We start from the raw sequence: 17350 nt of genomic DNA, 5'->3' as shown, positions 1-17350 counted from the left end.
CAGGACAATCTATAAGTCTCTTATCTCCAGTTAATCACAGAAAAAGCCTGAATGGCGCTGTGCCTCAAAGTGGTAGAGCACTAGCCTTGAGCAGAAAAGCACAGGGACAGTGTCCCAGCCCTGAGTTCAAGCATTACAGCGACCACCACTACCAACAACACTAAAGAGCAATCCAGGCTAAAGCAACTATAAGATTCCTTGGTGCCACTCTGGCCTCAGCCCAACCCTCCTGGACAGTCACTTTGTGAGTGCGAAGAACTTGTACCCGGAGTACAGTAACTGGAGAAGAGTCTGACGTAAGCACCCTGCAGAACTGTGAGAGTACAGGGCAGTGTGAGGCAAGGTCACTTTCACCCCCCTCTCCTCTTCCTTCTTCGGAAGGGTAAACTACAGTAGCATCCCAAATCCAGTTCTTTCTGGGTCCCTTCCTTCACTGGTAGGGAACACTTGAACCTTCTCTTAACTCATCACTTTAAAGCAACTGATCTACCAGATCTGCTTCTGACTCTTTCTCTTGTGATTCCTTTGCTTCAATAAGCTCCGTGGTTTGTGACCTTCCTCATCTATTCTCTCTTTGCCTTTTCTTTGCTTAACATCTTTGACCCATTCTAAAGGACAATATACTAGAGATAATCTCAGTATTATGTGTCTGAAACTTGTCTTGCCTTCTAATTCTCTACCTCAATCTCTCTCTCTTTCAATTTAGAAAGATGGATATTAGATGGATACTATATTTCCTATGATTGTACTAACAAAGTATTGCAAAGTATTATAATCTTGGTGGCTTAAAATAACAAACACAATCCCGGGTGTGGGTGGTATATGCCTGTAGTGCTGGCCCTCAGGAAACTGAGGTGAAAGGATTGAGAATTCCACACCCAGCTGAGCATATATAGCCTCAAAAATCAAAATGATAAATTAATTTTCCCATGGTTCTAGAATCCAGAAGTTCAAAACCAAAGTGTCTTATAGGCACATGCTCTCTTGAAGGTTCTAAAGAGTTCTTTCATTGCCTCATCTGGTTTTGGGTAGTTGCTAGTAACTCTGGTGTTCTTTGTCTGATGACAGCACAGCTCAGATTCTTCATCCTTATTCACATAGCCTTCTTCCCTTGATATTGTTCTGTATTGACATTTCCCTGTCCTTCTACAAGTACCAATCACGGGATTAGAACTCATTCTAGCACAATAGGTCCTCATTTGAAATTTCTTTTTTCTAAATCAAGTCACAGTCCAAAATACTAACAGAATTTTAACACATCTTTTTGGAGTTACCACCCTACTGGTAGCAGATGCCCTACCATGGGTATCTTGCTTGCTATTTGTCCAAGTCATCCATTGTTGGGTTAAGAACATATACTGAATGTAATAAATATATTAAGCCCTTCATTTACCCTTTAGACTGTGACTCTGGACAACTGACCTCAGGTCTCCAAGCTTCAGTGTCCCCACCTATAAAATAGAGAGAGGTCCTACATATCCTTTGACTTCAGGCCACATGCTTAGCATGGGGGCTTGCCTATGGGACACAGAAAGGACTCACAATTATGAAAACAAACCATTTTCACTCTCCTCTTGTACAGTCACAGGGACTCAGGGCAGATTGACATTGAATGTGAAAGCCCCAGTCTGACACATGACGCACATGGGCCTTCCTGCTGCTAGTATCTGGATTAGAAGGTGTTAGGATAGCTTAACATTACCCAAGAGGCAAATTAAACTATCTTTCCTTTGTGTCCCTTCCTGTCAATCTTGTCTTGTCTCTTTGCAAGTTTGAAATGGCATGAGGGAAATGTTAAGGAAACAAATGTGTGTGTGTGTGTGTGTGTGTGTGTGTGTGTGTGTGTGTGGTATGAGCCAAGGGATGCTTTTTGCACACAGGACTCTTTTCTCATCTCCACTTTCTGTGCCCCACAGCCAGCCGCACTCCCCATGGGACAGCACAGAGCTCCCTGACTTGAGTTTCATGTTCTTTGATGCTGGTATGGCTCTGAAGTAGATGCTGGGAAAGACAAACTACCATTTGTTACTGAAGAAAAAAAAATGAAAAGAGAGGGGGAAAAAAAAGGTCCAGCCTTTTATCTGAGTTCCTCTAAGTTGCCAAAGGTCTTATTGTGGAGAGAGAGGGAACAAGTGGGGTTTTATCTTCCTGCTCTGACAGGCAGCCATGTGAACATCAAAGAGCTCAGAGCCTGGGGAGGGGGATAGGGCTAACTTGAGTAGAACTCCACTAGGGAATGGGGGGCCCCCAAGGAGCTCACTTGCTTTTGATGGCAGGAAGAGGAGGAGCTGAGATTTTAGTGGTGGGGAGACTTTGATGACTGCACTCTGTGGTCAGGGGGACACTTAATACTATTGGAGAGGTAGAACAGCAGTGCAGGCACAGTAAGAGAATAGTCTCCAAAGCCACCTGACCCATAGCAAGTACTTTCCATACATGATCTCATTTAGTTCCTCCAGTATTGCTGCCTTCCTCGACATATAAGGAGATGAATGGAGACTTAAAAATGCCATTTCCCCTGGTTTAGTCATTAAAGCGGATTATCATACTGAACTCCATATATTTCTACATTGAAAAATTATAATTAATAAAAAATACAAAAGTGTTGAAATTTGAAATGATAAATATAGGTTCATTACTTAATGAATATTTCCTTCTCCTCACCCAGCTCTCTCCAGCCCACTATTCTACTTTCTGTCTCTAAAAAAACCAAAACATTGTTTTTCAGGACAAGGGTTTCCTTGTGTAGCTCAGGTTGGCCTGGAATTCCCTGTGTGGCTCAGAGCGATCCTCTGTCTCCCTATGCTGATGGGTTATAGGTGTCTGCCCTCATACCTGGCTGCTTCTGTGATTTTTTCATTACTTTAAGTAGCTCATATAAATGGATTCATATGGTATTTGTTTGTCTGTCTCACTTAGTATAATATCTGCTGACGCAGAGTTTCCTTCCCCTTTAAGGGTGCTAATACTCTGTTATATGGGCAGGCATATTGTTGTCCCAGCTATGCTGGAGACAGAGATAGACCTCAAACTCAATAACATAGTTTGAGGCCAGCCAGGGCAAAAAGTTAGCAAGGTTTGATTTGAATTAAAAAGCTGGATATGTCCAGGTACTGGTAGCTCATGCCTGTAATCCTAGCTACTCAGGAGGTTGAGGTCTGAGGATCATGTTTTGAAGCCAACCAGGTCAGGAAAGTACATGCGACTGTCATCTCCAATTAACCACCAGAAAACTGGAAGTAGAGCTGTGACTCTTAAGTGTAGAGTGCTAGCCTTGAGCACAAAAGCTCATAGACAGCGCTGGCCCTGAGTTCAAGCCCCACCACCACCATCAACAATGAAAAAACAAACAAAAAAACAAACCAAGCTGGATATGGTGGTGCATTGATAGAATGGAAGGGAGACCTAAGAAGAATAATCATGGTCTAAGCCTGGCCGGGGACTGAAATGCACGATCTTATCTAACATATAACTAAAGAAAAAAAAGGACTTGGTGGCAGGGCTTGAGTGGTAGCAAACTTAACTGCCTAGCAAACATGAGGTCTTGAGTTCAAATCCCAGTACAACAAAAACAAGAAGGGTTTCCTTGCATGGTCATATGCTGTTATTGGCCAGTTCATCTGTCAGTGGAACCATTGGCTATAGTGATTAATGCAACTATAAACATGAGTTTATAAACATGTTTATCTTCAAGATGCTTGTTTCAGATCTTTGGGGTATGTCCTCAGAAATAGAATTGCTATATCATCTAGTAACTCCCATTTTTGAATTCTTTGAGGAACCACCAAGTTGTTTTCCATAGTGGCTGTATAGTTGTACATTCCTGCCCCCAGAGCAAGGCTCCTGATTCCTCTAAATCTCCTTCACCAGCACCATTTTGGTATAGTAGCCATCCTAATGGGTATCAGGTGATGGTTTCTTGTATTTGGATTTTCACTACATGGGGATTGGTGCTATTGGTTACTTTTTCATATGCCTTTTGGCTGCTTGTGTATATTCTTTGGAACAATGTATATTCAAGTAATTTGTCTACTTTAAAATCAAGTTGTTGCTGAGCTTTAAAGATTTAAAAATGAGCCATGTACTGGTGGCTCACGCCTGTAATCCTAGCTACTCAGGAGGCTGAGATCTGAGGATCGTGGTTCAAAGCCAACCCGGGCAGGAAAAGTCCATGAGACTCTTATCTCCAATAAACTGCCAGAAAACCGGTAGTGGCTCTGTAGCTCACGTGGTAGAGCACTTGCCTTGAGCTGAAGAGCATAGGGATAGTGCCCAAGCCCAGACTTCAAGCCCTACAACTGAAAAAAAATTTTTAATGAGTATTACTGATATTAATACCATATCAGATATCTGATTCGCAAATACTTTTTTATATTCTGTGGGTTGCCTTTTATTTCATTGTATTGATTTTGTATGTATGTATATATGTATGTATGTATGTATTTTTGAGACATGATCTTGCTAAGTTACCTAGGATGGCATCTAACTTATGGTCCTGTGGCCTCAGATTTACTAGTACCTGGGGTTATAGACCCCTGTGTTCAGTTTGATATTGTCTTTTTGTTTTTTTTGGAGAGAAGACTGGAGTTTGAATTCAGGGCTTTGAGCTTACTACACAAACTCTCTCTTGAGCTATAACCCTTACTTTTTGATACATACACATTTGAACTTTTCATCAAGTCCAATTTTTATGTTTTTTCCTTCTGTTGTCTGTGCTGTCAATGTCATCTTCAAGAAATCATTACTAAATGATTAATGTCATGTAGCTTTTTTTTTTTAACACTTTCTTCTATGAGATAGAGTCCCGATAAACCTTTCAAAAGAATGCCCCAATGACCAGACTTTCTCTTCAGATGATTTTTTTGTGTGTACACTTTTTTTGTGCCCCAATTTTCCCTTTCTATAAGGATATTGTTTGGACCAAAGTCCACTTTAATTATGTAACTTGTTCATCAGTAAAGACCCTATTTTTAAATAAGCTCTTATTCATAGCTACAGGCATTAAGGCATTTGTTTTGAGGGATTAATTCAACCCAAAGGAAAAGTTAAGCTGCATAGACTTGTAAGAGTAAAAGAGTATTGAAATCAATTGCAAATGGTTTGTTTTTTTCCTATAGTTGAAAGAACGGGAGTAAATTAAAATCAGTTCTAGACAGCAAAAATTATGTATCACTCATTTATTGCACCTTAACAAAGCTTTACAAAATAGTTCAAATGCAACCAACAGGGTCAGCCAGTCTTCTATTTAAACTTTTATTTTTCCTATATTACTACATTTTGATTTTTTTTTGGTCTTGTTTTCTTGAGACAGGGTCTCACTAGGCAGCCTAAGAAGGCTTGTAGTCCACTAGGTAGCCCAGATTAGCCTTGATCTCAATGATCCTCTTGCCTCAGCCTCCTGAACGCTGGGATTACTGGTGTGAGTTACCACTCCTGGTTCTCTGTATCACTGTTAATCCCTTTATTTTGTCTCATGGATTACATGTCCCATAAAGTGGTCCTAAAGTCTGGCATGCATGATTCACTTTCTGGGCAAACTTATATTCTCCCTCCTTTCCCAGCCCTGCTTCCTATGACATTGAATGGGATTGTTGGGTTATTGAGAAAGCTGTGTCCCCTCTGGATTGCTGATGTTGTCTGCTCATTGTCCTCCTCAGGGAGAAAAGAAGCCAGGTCCAGAGAAATAAAGATAACTTAACAAAATGAGTGAGAAAATAGGACTGGAGGTGTGGCCTAAAGGGTAGAGAAGAGCAAAGATTGTTTTTGAGACTGTATATATGTGGTTTAATACTGATGTTTCACCACCTGTCGCCTAGGGCACCTCTATGTCTTAGCAACTGTATACCTGGACTCTTTGCCAGTTTCTTTCATTCTTTCTTTTAATATTTCCTTTGTTTATTGAGTGATGGTTGTATGAAAGGTACTTCACTAAGGTCATTGTATTGTATCTCATCTTCCAAGCAACCCAGCAAGGTAGGAACAATAATGGTTCACAGTTGCATTTGAGCAAAGTTTCAGGGCAGGTAGATGACTGGGCAAGGTCTCAGGAATATTTGAATCCAGACCCAAATGACTGGAAAGCTGGTCTAGTTTACTGCTTGCTATATGCTAGTGGAAGAACTATCTGTAGGAATCCAAGGGAAATCAACTCAGTTTGTAAGCTATGAAATTTCTTGAATTAGAGTCATTTATTTCCAGGGACCTGGGTCAAGCAAATTATGGTGAGTTATTGGCACTCTTCCAGGGTGCTGTTTCTTTCTTTTCATTGAATTACTCCTTTTCTGTGGACATTTCTCAAAGACTTGAGATCATTCTGGGGCCCCACAGGTCTTTCTGTGGAAGAGCTTGAATGATTTCCTGAAGATCAGACTTATAATGAATTCTTGTAGGCTTGGTCTTGGTTGGGTTAAAAACAGGGTTAGAAAAAAACAGGGTTTGATCTTTAAGGTCACCTGCCTCCCATTTTTGTTTCTCTTTTCCTCTTTAAGTTAAATTTATTGGCTGAGGTGTAGCTTGCCCAGCAAGTGCCAGACCTTGGGTTCTATCCTTAGCATTAAAAGCTAAAATAATAAAATAAAATAACAAAAAATGTAGAACTAAATAAAGTAAAATAAAGTAATGGCCTAGTTATCACTGTAGGCCATGATTGTTACCTGTGGGGAGCATCTTACCCTGAGAGGTCCTTCCTAAAAGCTAGAATCAGCACTCTGGCCTCATTCCAACAGTGCAGGGAAATGGCCTGGCTTCTTGGCAGCAGCTCTGTTCGTCTGACAGAGGCTCTGCTTGTGAGGCTCTGCTATCAGCAATGTCTTGAGCTCAGGTCCTGGGAAAAATTCTCTCTGTTGCTTTTTGTTTTTCCTTTTTCTTTTTAAGGGGTGAGAGGAGACATTAAAAACTCTCTCTGTCTCTGTCTCTCTCTGTCTCTCTCTCTCTCTCTCACTTTGGCATATTTTATGTCACTCTTTTTAACTCTAGAATTAAAATATTTCATTCTGGAAAGGGCATGTTACTTATATTTAAAAAATAACTTTAGGTTAAGGAAGAGAGCTTAAATTACATCAAATATTTTGTAATCACAATTATTTTAGAGGAGTAAGGGTGGGAAATTGGGGCATAATGAAATTTGCTTGAAAGACACCTTCATGCAGGTTAGCATGAAGACTTAAGAGCCAGGCTTTGGTATCATCAAATCCAAGTTACCTTGTTCCTTTCCCAAGGGCATCCAACAAAGGACAGTGAGAGGATACTGACTGATTATGTGAGCACAGGTATTGGCACACAATCTCGGGTTATCTGCTGTGTGATGGTAAATAATTACGTATGGGAAGTAATTGCCCCCTGCCATGTAGCGTTGTGAGACAATATTTGTGCAGTGTTTAGCACAGGATTAGACACACAGAAGATCCAATAAATGGTGGCTTTGACTATGATCAGTATGTCTATGATCTGCCCCAACCAAATACTTCTGGGCATATGCTTAGGGTAGCAAGAGAAATTCAGACTGCAGTCTGGATTGTGACCTCGAGGGTCTGTAATGCAGGAAGTAAAACAAGCGCACCAGGGCTGGGAAGGTGGTTCAGTGGTAGAGTGCTTGCCTTGCATGCCTGAGGCCCTGGGTTCGATTCCTCAGCACCACATAAGCAAAAAGAAAAAAGCTGGCAGTGGCACTGTGGCTCAAGTGGTAGAGCGCTAGCCTTGAGCTGAAGAGCTGAGGGACAGCGCCCAGGCCCAGAGTTCAGGCCCCATGACTGGACCCCAAAAAAACAAAACCAAAAAACAAGCCCACCATTGAGTAGTACCTGTAACATCTTTCTCACCATTTGCATCTTGCAATATATGATTGCTTTCTCTTCTCATTGTCTTATGTTTTGAAAGAGAAAAGCCTATAGTATTCATAATGTTAACTCAGTTCTTAGATAAGGAAAACTGAGGTACAGGGGGGTTGAGTAACTCACCCAAAGTTGCACAGTTAATTACTTTTTTTGTAATCCCAACCCAGGACTCCTTATTATGCCACAACAGTAAAAGTTCAATTAAGATTGAGGTCTAGCCAGGCGCTGGTGGCTCATGCCTGTAATCCTATCTACTCAGGAGGCTGAGATCTGAGGATTGCAGTTCAAAGCCAGCCCGGGCAGGAAAGTCCGTGCAGCTCTTATCTCCAATAAACCACTCAAAAACCGGAAGTGGTACTGTGGCGCAAGTGGTAGAGCGCTCGCCTTGAGCTGAAGAGTGTAGGGACAGCACTCAAGCCCAGAGTTCAAGCCCCACGATGGACAAAAAAAAAAAAAAGATGGAGGTCTAAAATTTTATTTTTTTAAGTTTTTTTTGAGTTCAAATGCACTTTATTTTTAGACAACCTTCATGACATTTCTTAAAAAGCAATGTCTCCATTCCAGATAAACCATGGTCAAAAGAAGCTCTTCCAAAGAAGAGTTCCAGATGACATCAGTCCCATTTGTCTTAAGTCTTGATGCTGTGTGGATGATAAGCAGCAGCCAGTTATGGCAACAGATGATAGATCCAAAATAATTGCCCAATTTGTTAAAATTTTAAAGTATTAAAAAAACCCAGAATTAAAGTATGTATTTTACCTGTCTAACAAATTATGATACAGTCTTATTAATTTGACAGAACAGTTTGAAATCAAATTGTATGATTTTATTCACTCCTCCCCTTAGCCCCCCTGGGAGAGATAACATGTTTCTTTAGAGGAGAAGATCATGAGGCTTCTAGGTTTTTAGAACTTGTTCATAGTCACTTGGCAGATTTGGGTTTGAAGGCAGCTGGTAACTGGTACAATTGTGACCAGACCTGTCACCTTCAGAGAACCTCTCTGTGAGATACCTCTTCAGGCTTCATGCCCTCTAACCTCCAGTGAATACTTAACCAAATTTTAATCCTCATTTTTTTTTTCAGTTGTGGGGCTTGAACTCTGGGCTTGGGTGCTGTCCCTCAGCTCTTCACTCAAGGCGAGTGCTCTACCACTTGAGCTACTCTACCACTTCTGGTTTTCTGGTGGTTAATTGGAGATAAGAGTCTCACAGCCTTTCCTGCCCAGGCTGGCTTTGAATTGTGATCCTCAGATCTCATCCTCCTGAGTAGCTAGGATTACAATTGTGAGCCACTGGCACCCGGCTTAAGAAGGTCTTTTAGGTAGACATCTCAGCAGCAGGACGTGTGGCCGAGCAGCAGTGACTCATGCTAGCAGAGCCTCCTTTTGAACTGGTGGGGCTCAGGAGCCCTTTCAGCACTAAGCGTCCTCTCTGACCTTCTTTTCTCTCTTTCTTTTCTTCCTCTTAAATGTAAATCATAGAAACTAGAATTTCTTATCACCACCATGACGATAGAAACTAGAACTCATTTCCCTTGAAGTAAGCCACAAAGCCTAGAAATATTACTGGAGCCATTGTGTAGGATAGGTGATCATAAGGCCCTCATTCCAGAGGATTCTGGTCCATATCTGGGTGTAAGGAATGCTCTATAGAGACCACAAAGAATCACAGCAGTCATACCTTCCTTTTTTGATCATACCCTTTTGTCCAGTTACATTTCTACCCAGCTGCCCATTCAAATCGTTTTTTAATCTTGCTTAGAAGGTTCTGAAGTTCCCATGTTAATTTTATTTTATTTTGTGCTGGGAATTGAACCCAGGACCTCAAGCTTGGTAGGCATGTAACAGACAATGGAGCTATGTTCCTAGTCCTTTAGCCTTTTAATTTTGTTTTTGAGATAAGGTTTTGTTAATTTGCCTCAAGCTGTTTTCAAACTCAAGATGCTCCTACATCTGCCTGGGAAGAAGCTGAGACTATGAGTGTGTACTACTACACCCAGATTAACCTGTGGTTTGTTATATGATGTTGGCTACTACTAGGCAAAGCATAGATTGATCTAGTAGGAAGCAGAGAAATCTCATATTGAGTTGGATGTCTTCCACAAAACAGATGGGATTGCTTCTTATGGTGCTGGTCAGCAAGGCTGCGAGTGAAGTTGTAAATTCACTGCTATGGTACTATGCTATTTCCTTTGTGGAAAATAAGGAGTATGTGGGGAGTTGGGAGGGTGGAGTTTAGTGGTAGAGTACTTGCTTAGAATGTGTAAGGCTCTATGTTTAATCCTCAGCACCAAAGAGAAAAACTGATTTTGTTGTTTGGTGGACTAGTAATAGGTACAGTAGTCCTCCTACACAACAGAAGATGAAAGACGTTCAGACTTCAGATAGTATATTTTTTGCTTATACTTATACAATCGATAATATATGTGTACAATATAACAAACTTTATAAACTAGGGACAGTAAGAAGTTAACAGCAACGATAATAAAATTACACAGTTGTATCAGGCTATTGTAATAAAAGTTATTTAAAACTTATGACATTTATTTCTGGAATTTTCCATGTATTATTTTTGGATGACTGTGGGTAACTGAAACCACAGAGAGTGAACCCATGGACAAAGTGGGGTGTTATGACATCGGATTGCTCCCTGGGATGGGGGGCTGAGCTGCTCAGTGGCTAGCAACCTACACTTTTTCCAGGGACACTGGAGGCTGACCAATAGGTGGCTAGGGTGTTCTCCTTACTTCCTACACTCACAATGGGGGGAGGACATTCTCTTTTCTTGGCCTTGGTACCCCTAAAGTTCCATTTACTCTTCTCCTCTGGTTTAATCTGGCTGGATTGAGGTTGGGGTTGGCCCTATCCTCTTTATCTCCTTAGCACCGGTTAAAATATCCCTATAACTCTCCCCCCACCCCAGACTATTTCTGTTTTTAGAAACTAGAAGCCTTGACTACAGTGCTGGCTCCTCCTCAGCTAGGCTGGCTGCCCAAGGCTTGCTGGGTTACTGAGGGCATGTCACAGCATTTGTCCATCACGGCTCTGGACGGTGAGAACAGCTTTCCACAAACCAAACCACCCCAACCCCAGACAAGCTTATGGGACTTTGTAAAGTCTCTGAGGGCATTTCATTTCCTTTTCTTGTGCAGTTGTTTAAAAATAAATAGCAAAGACTTGTTATAACAGTGAGGGGAATTGTGTTTAGAATGCTGCTCCCCCACTTCCCAATTCCTCCTACCTTTGCAAATGACACCATTGAGGCCTTTGAAAATGTAAGTGGGTTTGACACAGTAAGAAATAGATATTTAGCCTCTGCCCCCACTTCCTGGCATATAGCTTCTAAAATGCTTAGATTCTTGGAAATGATGTGTTTGGGGAGGTTAATGAAAGGACTGATGGCTAGAGGCACTTGGAGAGTTGTAGAGTAAGACTGGTTGCCAAGGGAACCAACCCAGGGATTGGAGCATTGGAACCTTCAGCTCCCCCTTCTCCATTTCTGGGGAGGGGAGAGCAGCTGAGGGTTGAATTGATCACCATTGGCCAGCCATGAGGATTTCATAAAACCCCAAGAAGAAATTGTGGAGAACTTCTAAATTTGTTGAACAATCTGTATGTACTTAACCTTCCCACAAGAATGGCAGGACTTACCATTGCGGGGATAGAGAACTTTCCCTAAGTTTGAGCTGCCTCCACCTTTCTCAAGGTGCTTGTGACCCAGTCCCGTTTTTGCCTCGCTGGCAGCACAGATCAAGTACCACTGTTTATGGCTCTTTATGGTGGGGTTCCAATGTGTCATGTCTGATACTCATCCCAATACACCAAACACAGGGATGTGGGGTGGTAAAGATAGGAGCTTTATGATGCAACATGGACACATAGAAGGAAGAGGCAAAGTAAGCACTTGAGCCCAAGTTTGGGCTACAGACATGAGCTCCAGGTATAAATACAGAAAGGACTGGACAGGGGCCAAAAGTATGCATAACTTTTGAACCATCCAGGCAATGTGGTTTGGTTGGTCAGGCAAGGCTTTGCTGGCCTTGTCACTAGGAAAAAAAAAGTTGGGGGCTGGGAAGGTGGCTCAGTGGTAGAGCACTTGCCTTGCATGAATGAGGCTCTGGGTTTGATTCCTCAGCACCACATAAGCAAAAAGAAAAAAAAAGCCGGAAGTGGTGCTGTGGCTCAAGTGGTAGAGCGCTCGCCTTGAGCTGAAGTGCTGAGGGACAGCGCCCAGGCCCAGAGTTCAGGCCCCACGACCGACAAAAAAAAAAAAAAAAGTTGTTGCCCAGGGAATAGATTCCACTCTTGTCCCAAGATGTCTATCCGTCTGGCCTGTTCTTAGAAGGTGACTTGCTATGTAACTGTAGGAGCAAATGGCTCCGAGCAAACACAGAAGCAAACTGAAGGAGCATTTGCAGGCCCAAGTGAAGAGTTAGTGCTTTTAGCAAAAGTCATTTATAGGCACCTCCTGTGGCTATGGTGTCACTAGGATCCAGGAACCAGCAATAAAGAGCAAGCTGTTCTTTTATATCAGCACACAGCCTGCCTGCTCCACATCTCCTTGTGAAGCTCAGACATTGTCACCTGAGAGAAACCTGTTTGAATCCCTTGACTGGGTATTTGGCCTCCCTGTGTCCACAGAGAAATCTTAGCGGTCAATGTTTTCTTTTGCCTGGCAGGGAAATTGTGCCAGAAGAAGGACGGAGGGGATAAAGTGAAGAATGAAGCCGAGGGCAAGCAACGAAAAGAAGGACAGACCTTTGATATTTATTGGAGATGAGCCACAGTTGATATGAAAATGCATCAGCAAAGACAGTAACTCTCCCTGCCAAGGTGGGTGTGGCAGCGGGCTGGCTCCCCTCCCTCAGCGCCATAGGCATCACTACGTTGTGCCATCAGAAGCTCAGCGAAACAGCATGATCTTTCTTGGCATTTCTAGAACATTCTTAGTCAGAGATGTTTGACCACAACCAAAGGCAAGCAAGAAACACCTATCTAGACTACATCAGATTACATCAGACAAAGAAAACTCTAGTGTGATACCCCTGCTCCTATTGGTGCTAGGAGAAAATGCTGCAAGACTAATAATGCAGCCACTGTCCACTCATTATTCATACCAGTTACTTACATTTCAGGTGTCAGAGACCTACCCTAACTTGTTTCATACTGGAGCTGGGACTCACACTGATTTTTCTCAAACTCCAACTAAGCTCTGAGCTCAGATTTCAGTGTTAAATTGATAATTATTTTTAGTAGGGCAGCAGGAGATAGAAACAAACATGACACAAAACCCTAACAAAATTATGATCAAAGACAATAAGACTATATGAGAGGTGCCTGTTAGTGGGGTTTTCAGCATCCAGTGGAATTGTAAGGTTAGAGGACAGGACGGGCTGACGTGAGGGAGAGTGGGTAGGGTAAATATTTTTAAGCCTTTCTGAGTGTGTTTCTAGAAGGAGGTGCCATAACTCAGCTGCCTGCAGATATCTTTGTTTTCCTTACAATTTACAATTACTTTGAATGAGTTGCTAATTCTTAAGGACAGAATATTGCACATATGAATCAATATATTCAGCAGAGAATAGAAAGATTATATATAGGAACTTGTTTGGGATTTTCCACATTGAAGAAGAACGCCTTGTTAGCAAATTATTATTTACTAATAAAAAAGTAAATTGGTAAACATGTTTGTAGTCTATTAAGATAAAAAATATTTTGGGCATTTAAAACCAAGGCAATATTGGAAAATAGTATGGAAAAATGAAAGGAGAGATTAGAATTAAAGCATTTTAAGAGGCCAAGGTATTCTTTTCCTGAAAGGAAATAGAAGAATTAATTCATGTTTGGTTCTTATTTAAGTAGCATCAATAAAGAGTAATTGGTAAAATAATAAAGTATAATTTAAAATTTTTAAGCAAGTAGAGGGAATAAAAAGAGTACAAAGGCATAAAGGCAATGCCCCACTTGAAAAATAGCTAGAAGCAAAAGAATATGATCAAGAAATTGCATGATAGAGCTGGGTACAGTGGCTCATGCCTGTAATCCTATATACTTCAGAGACTGAGATTAGATCATGATTCAGGTTCTGCCTTGATAAAAAGTTTTGAAACCCCTTTTCAATCAATAACTAGGCAAGGTAGTTCAGGTCTCACATACCAGCTATGTGGTGGCTGAGATCAGGAGGATCACAGATCCAGGATAATTTAGGCAAAATTGTTCATAATACTACTTTCAATGGAATAAGGTGGGCATGATGACACGTGCCTGTCTTCAGAGTTACAGCAGAAATGACTAACAACATGTAAAAGAGCCTATATTTCACTAATAATCAGAGTAAAACATAAGGCTTACAACTTCAAATCTTTAAGATTGACAAGCAGGATTATGACAATATCAAGAAAAATTTGGAAATGGGAACTTATACATTGCTTGAGGGTATCTGAGTTTGCTGTTTTTTTGTTTTTGTTTTTGTTTTGGCTAGCTGTGGTACTTGAATTCAGGGCCTTGTGCTTTTACTTGGAATTTTTACTCAAGGCTGGTGTTCTACCTCTTGAGCCATACCTCTACCTCTCTGGCTTTTTGCTGGCTAGTTGGAGGTAAGAATCTCGTAGAGTTTTCTGCCCAGAATGGCTTTGAACCTCGATCCTCAGATCTTAGCCTTTTAAGAAGCTGGGATTACAGGTATGAGCTACCAGTGTTATGTAGCAAACTTTGTAATAGGGCAGGCATGTTGATTGACTATCCTAAACCAGTTCTCAAAAACTTGTGCCTTTGCCGGGTGGTGGTGGCTCATGCCTGTAATCCTAGCTGCTCAGGAGGCTGAGATCTGAGGATTTCGGTTCAAAGCCAGCCTGGGCAGGAAAGTCCGTGAAACTCTTATCTCCAATAAACCACCAGAAAACCGGAAGTGGCGCTGTAGCTCAAATGGTAGAGCGCTCTCCTTGAGCTGAAGAGCTGAGGGACAGCACTCAGGCCTGGAGTTCAAGCCCCACGACCACCAAACAACAAAAACAAACAAAAAGAACCTTGTGCCTTCTCTGCATTCTACTATAGTGGATAGGCAACCCAAATAATAACTTTGTCTTTCTTCTTATGTCTGATGATGGCCTAACAACTCATTTCTAGCTAATGAGAAGGAGAACGTTTGCTGGTTTCAGGCACCTTTCCCACTGCTTAGTTTTGAATACAATACGAGGAAACAGTGTTTGAAACTGCTGTGGCTGTGTTAAGACATGGAGGGGAAGGTCAAGAGGTTAATTTAAGGCATTAATCTCTCAGCCATCAAACCGCTTCTAGCCACATCTTTCTCTTGAAGCTACATTTCCTCATGCAGAAGTATATATGTGTTCCTCATTGATCCTAAGGTCTAGTGATTGTCTTTCTAGGTGAGCCAGCCTAGAGAAATTCAGTTATTTGAAAGAATTTTTCATTGTTTGTAAATCTAATTAAAAGCAACCTGAATGGTGGTGGTTGAGAAAGAGGAAAAAGAAATCATGGTGCTATCTGTAATTAAAATAAATGAGCTGGATCAGTATATATCAACATGGACAAATCTTACTTTAGTTTTGAATGAAAGGAGCAAGCTAAAGAAGTTAGGTATATAGCGTTTGATAGCATTTATGTTATTTATTTGTATTTGTTAATTGTGGTGGGTTTGAATTCAGGGCCTTGTACTTGATCTGCCACTTGCTCACATTTACATGGTCAGTTCCCATGGATGACTTTTTTAAACACACACATCAATATTTTACATATATATTGTATATGTATACATGTAGATATATACATACATGTACACAACACATTTGTAAACATACCCATAAATCTATGTGTGTATGCTGTGAAACTATGGACAGAATGATATATACAAACTTTAGATTACTTTTCATGTCCAGGGGAGGAGAAGAGGAGGATCAGCACTGATTACAAAAAAGATATGAGACATAACATTTACAAGTCTGAGTATTGAGTATATGTTATTATTTTCTGTATATTAAGCTATTTTAAATGGAAGGACAAATAAAACAACAATGCTGGAGACAGGAAAGGGAATAGAGGAAGAAAAGGAATGGCCAAAAAGAAAAAAGGAAAAAAGGAAAGGAATGGCCAAATTTTGGAAGCCATTGTAATGGTTCAGATCACCTGAAGGCCTGAACTGAACTGGGTCAAGACCAGGAAATGGAAAGAAGACAACCCTGGCATGTATTTTAGAGACAGTTGAGCTATAGAAGAAACTACATACATGGCAATAACTTTTCAGTTTAGTTTTTTTTTGAATGGAAAAGGTATGTGATATAAAATATACTATTCTATTTTTAAGAATAGTTCAGTGATATTCACATTATTATATAACCTTCTTCAGAACTTTCTCATCCCATAAAACTGGAATTCTGTACTCAATAAACAGGAATCTCCCATTTCTCCTCCTCTCAAGCTCTAGAACCACCATTTTACTTTCTGTCCTTAGAACAGAAGTATTTGTCCTTTGGTTGCTGGCTTCTTTCACTCTGTATAATGTACTCAAGATTTAATCATGATGTCAGATGTGTCAGAATTTCTTCATTTTTAAAAACTAGCTCTTGATAATTTTTTTTGGTGGTGCTGGAGGTTGAACTCAGGGCATCATACCTGTGAGGCAGGTATTATACAACTGAACAGTGCTTTGATTTTCATATTTTTTTGAATGGAAACTCACATCCCCCCACCCCCTCAAGGTCAGCCTGGACCATGATTCTCTTATTTATGCTTATTTATCCCAGCATTATATCAGATATTTGTTGACATGGAATCTCACTAAGTTTTGTCTGTGGCCTTGAACCACAGTCCTTTTGATGTCTGACTCCCCAGTAGCTTGGGTTACAAGTGTGAGTCACCACACTCGGCAAGACTGACTGCTTTAAGTATGGATATAGAAGTATGAGGATGATTAGCTATGTGGTTGGCACAAACATGCAGAATAGTGTTTTAGGGTGAAGGCATTGAAGTTAGTTGAACATCTGTATCTACTTAAATATTATGAAACTTGATTAGTCTTTTGAGCTATAATTTCCTAATAGTTTCTTTATAATACCCTTATAAATTATAACCTAGGTGCACTGAGTAGCTGGAAGAATTTATTAATAGAGTTCTTAACACAGTCCCTGACACTGAACAAATACACTTATTGTTATAATGATTTCTTCCCAATGATGCCTTACATTTGATGTTCTTCCTGTACCATATTTTGAATCTTCTGGAATATAGCATACCACTTTATGAATATGTAAAATTAATAATTGAATGTTATATTCCAAGTTACTTGTTATGATACTAAGGATGAGCTCAGAGCTCTTACCTTGTTGGGCAAGTGGTCTACCACTTGAACCATACTTCCAGACATTTTGCTTCCAGTTAGTTTTCAGATATGGTTTTATGCTTTTGCCAGGGATGGTCGTGGACTAGAATCCTCCTGCCTTTGCTTCCTGAATAGCTAAGATTACACCAAGCCCTACAGGAAGTTTTTATGGGTCAAAGTCTGGA

General features: G+C 40.8%; 1 long non-coding RNA gene across 1 annotated transcript in view; it reads left to right on the top strand.

The window, feature by feature from the left end:
* The window catches only part of LOC105988545, a 70402-nt gene extending 57744 nt beyond the window's left edge, over positions 1 to 12658 (top strand). The window contains exon 3 of the long non-coding RNA XR_001175203.1: positions 12511 to 12658. This is a non-coding gene — a long non-coding RNA (uncharacterized LOC105988545). The remainder of the gene's footprint in view (positions 1 to 12510) is intronic.
* The last annotated feature ends 4692 nt before the right edge of the window (positions 12659 to 17350 follow it).

This window comes from Dipodomys ordii, unplaced genomic scaffold (assembly GCF_000151885.1).
Source record: "Dipodomys ordii isolate 6190 unplaced genomic scaffold, Dord_2.0 Scaffold3, whole genome shotgun sequence".
NCBI lineage: Eukaryota > Metazoa > Chordata > Mammalia > Rodentia > Heteromyidae > Dipodomys > Dipodomys ordii.
The sequence above is the reverse complement of the archived record's forward strand: the minus strand, read 5'-3'. Positions and strand labels throughout refer to the sequence as shown.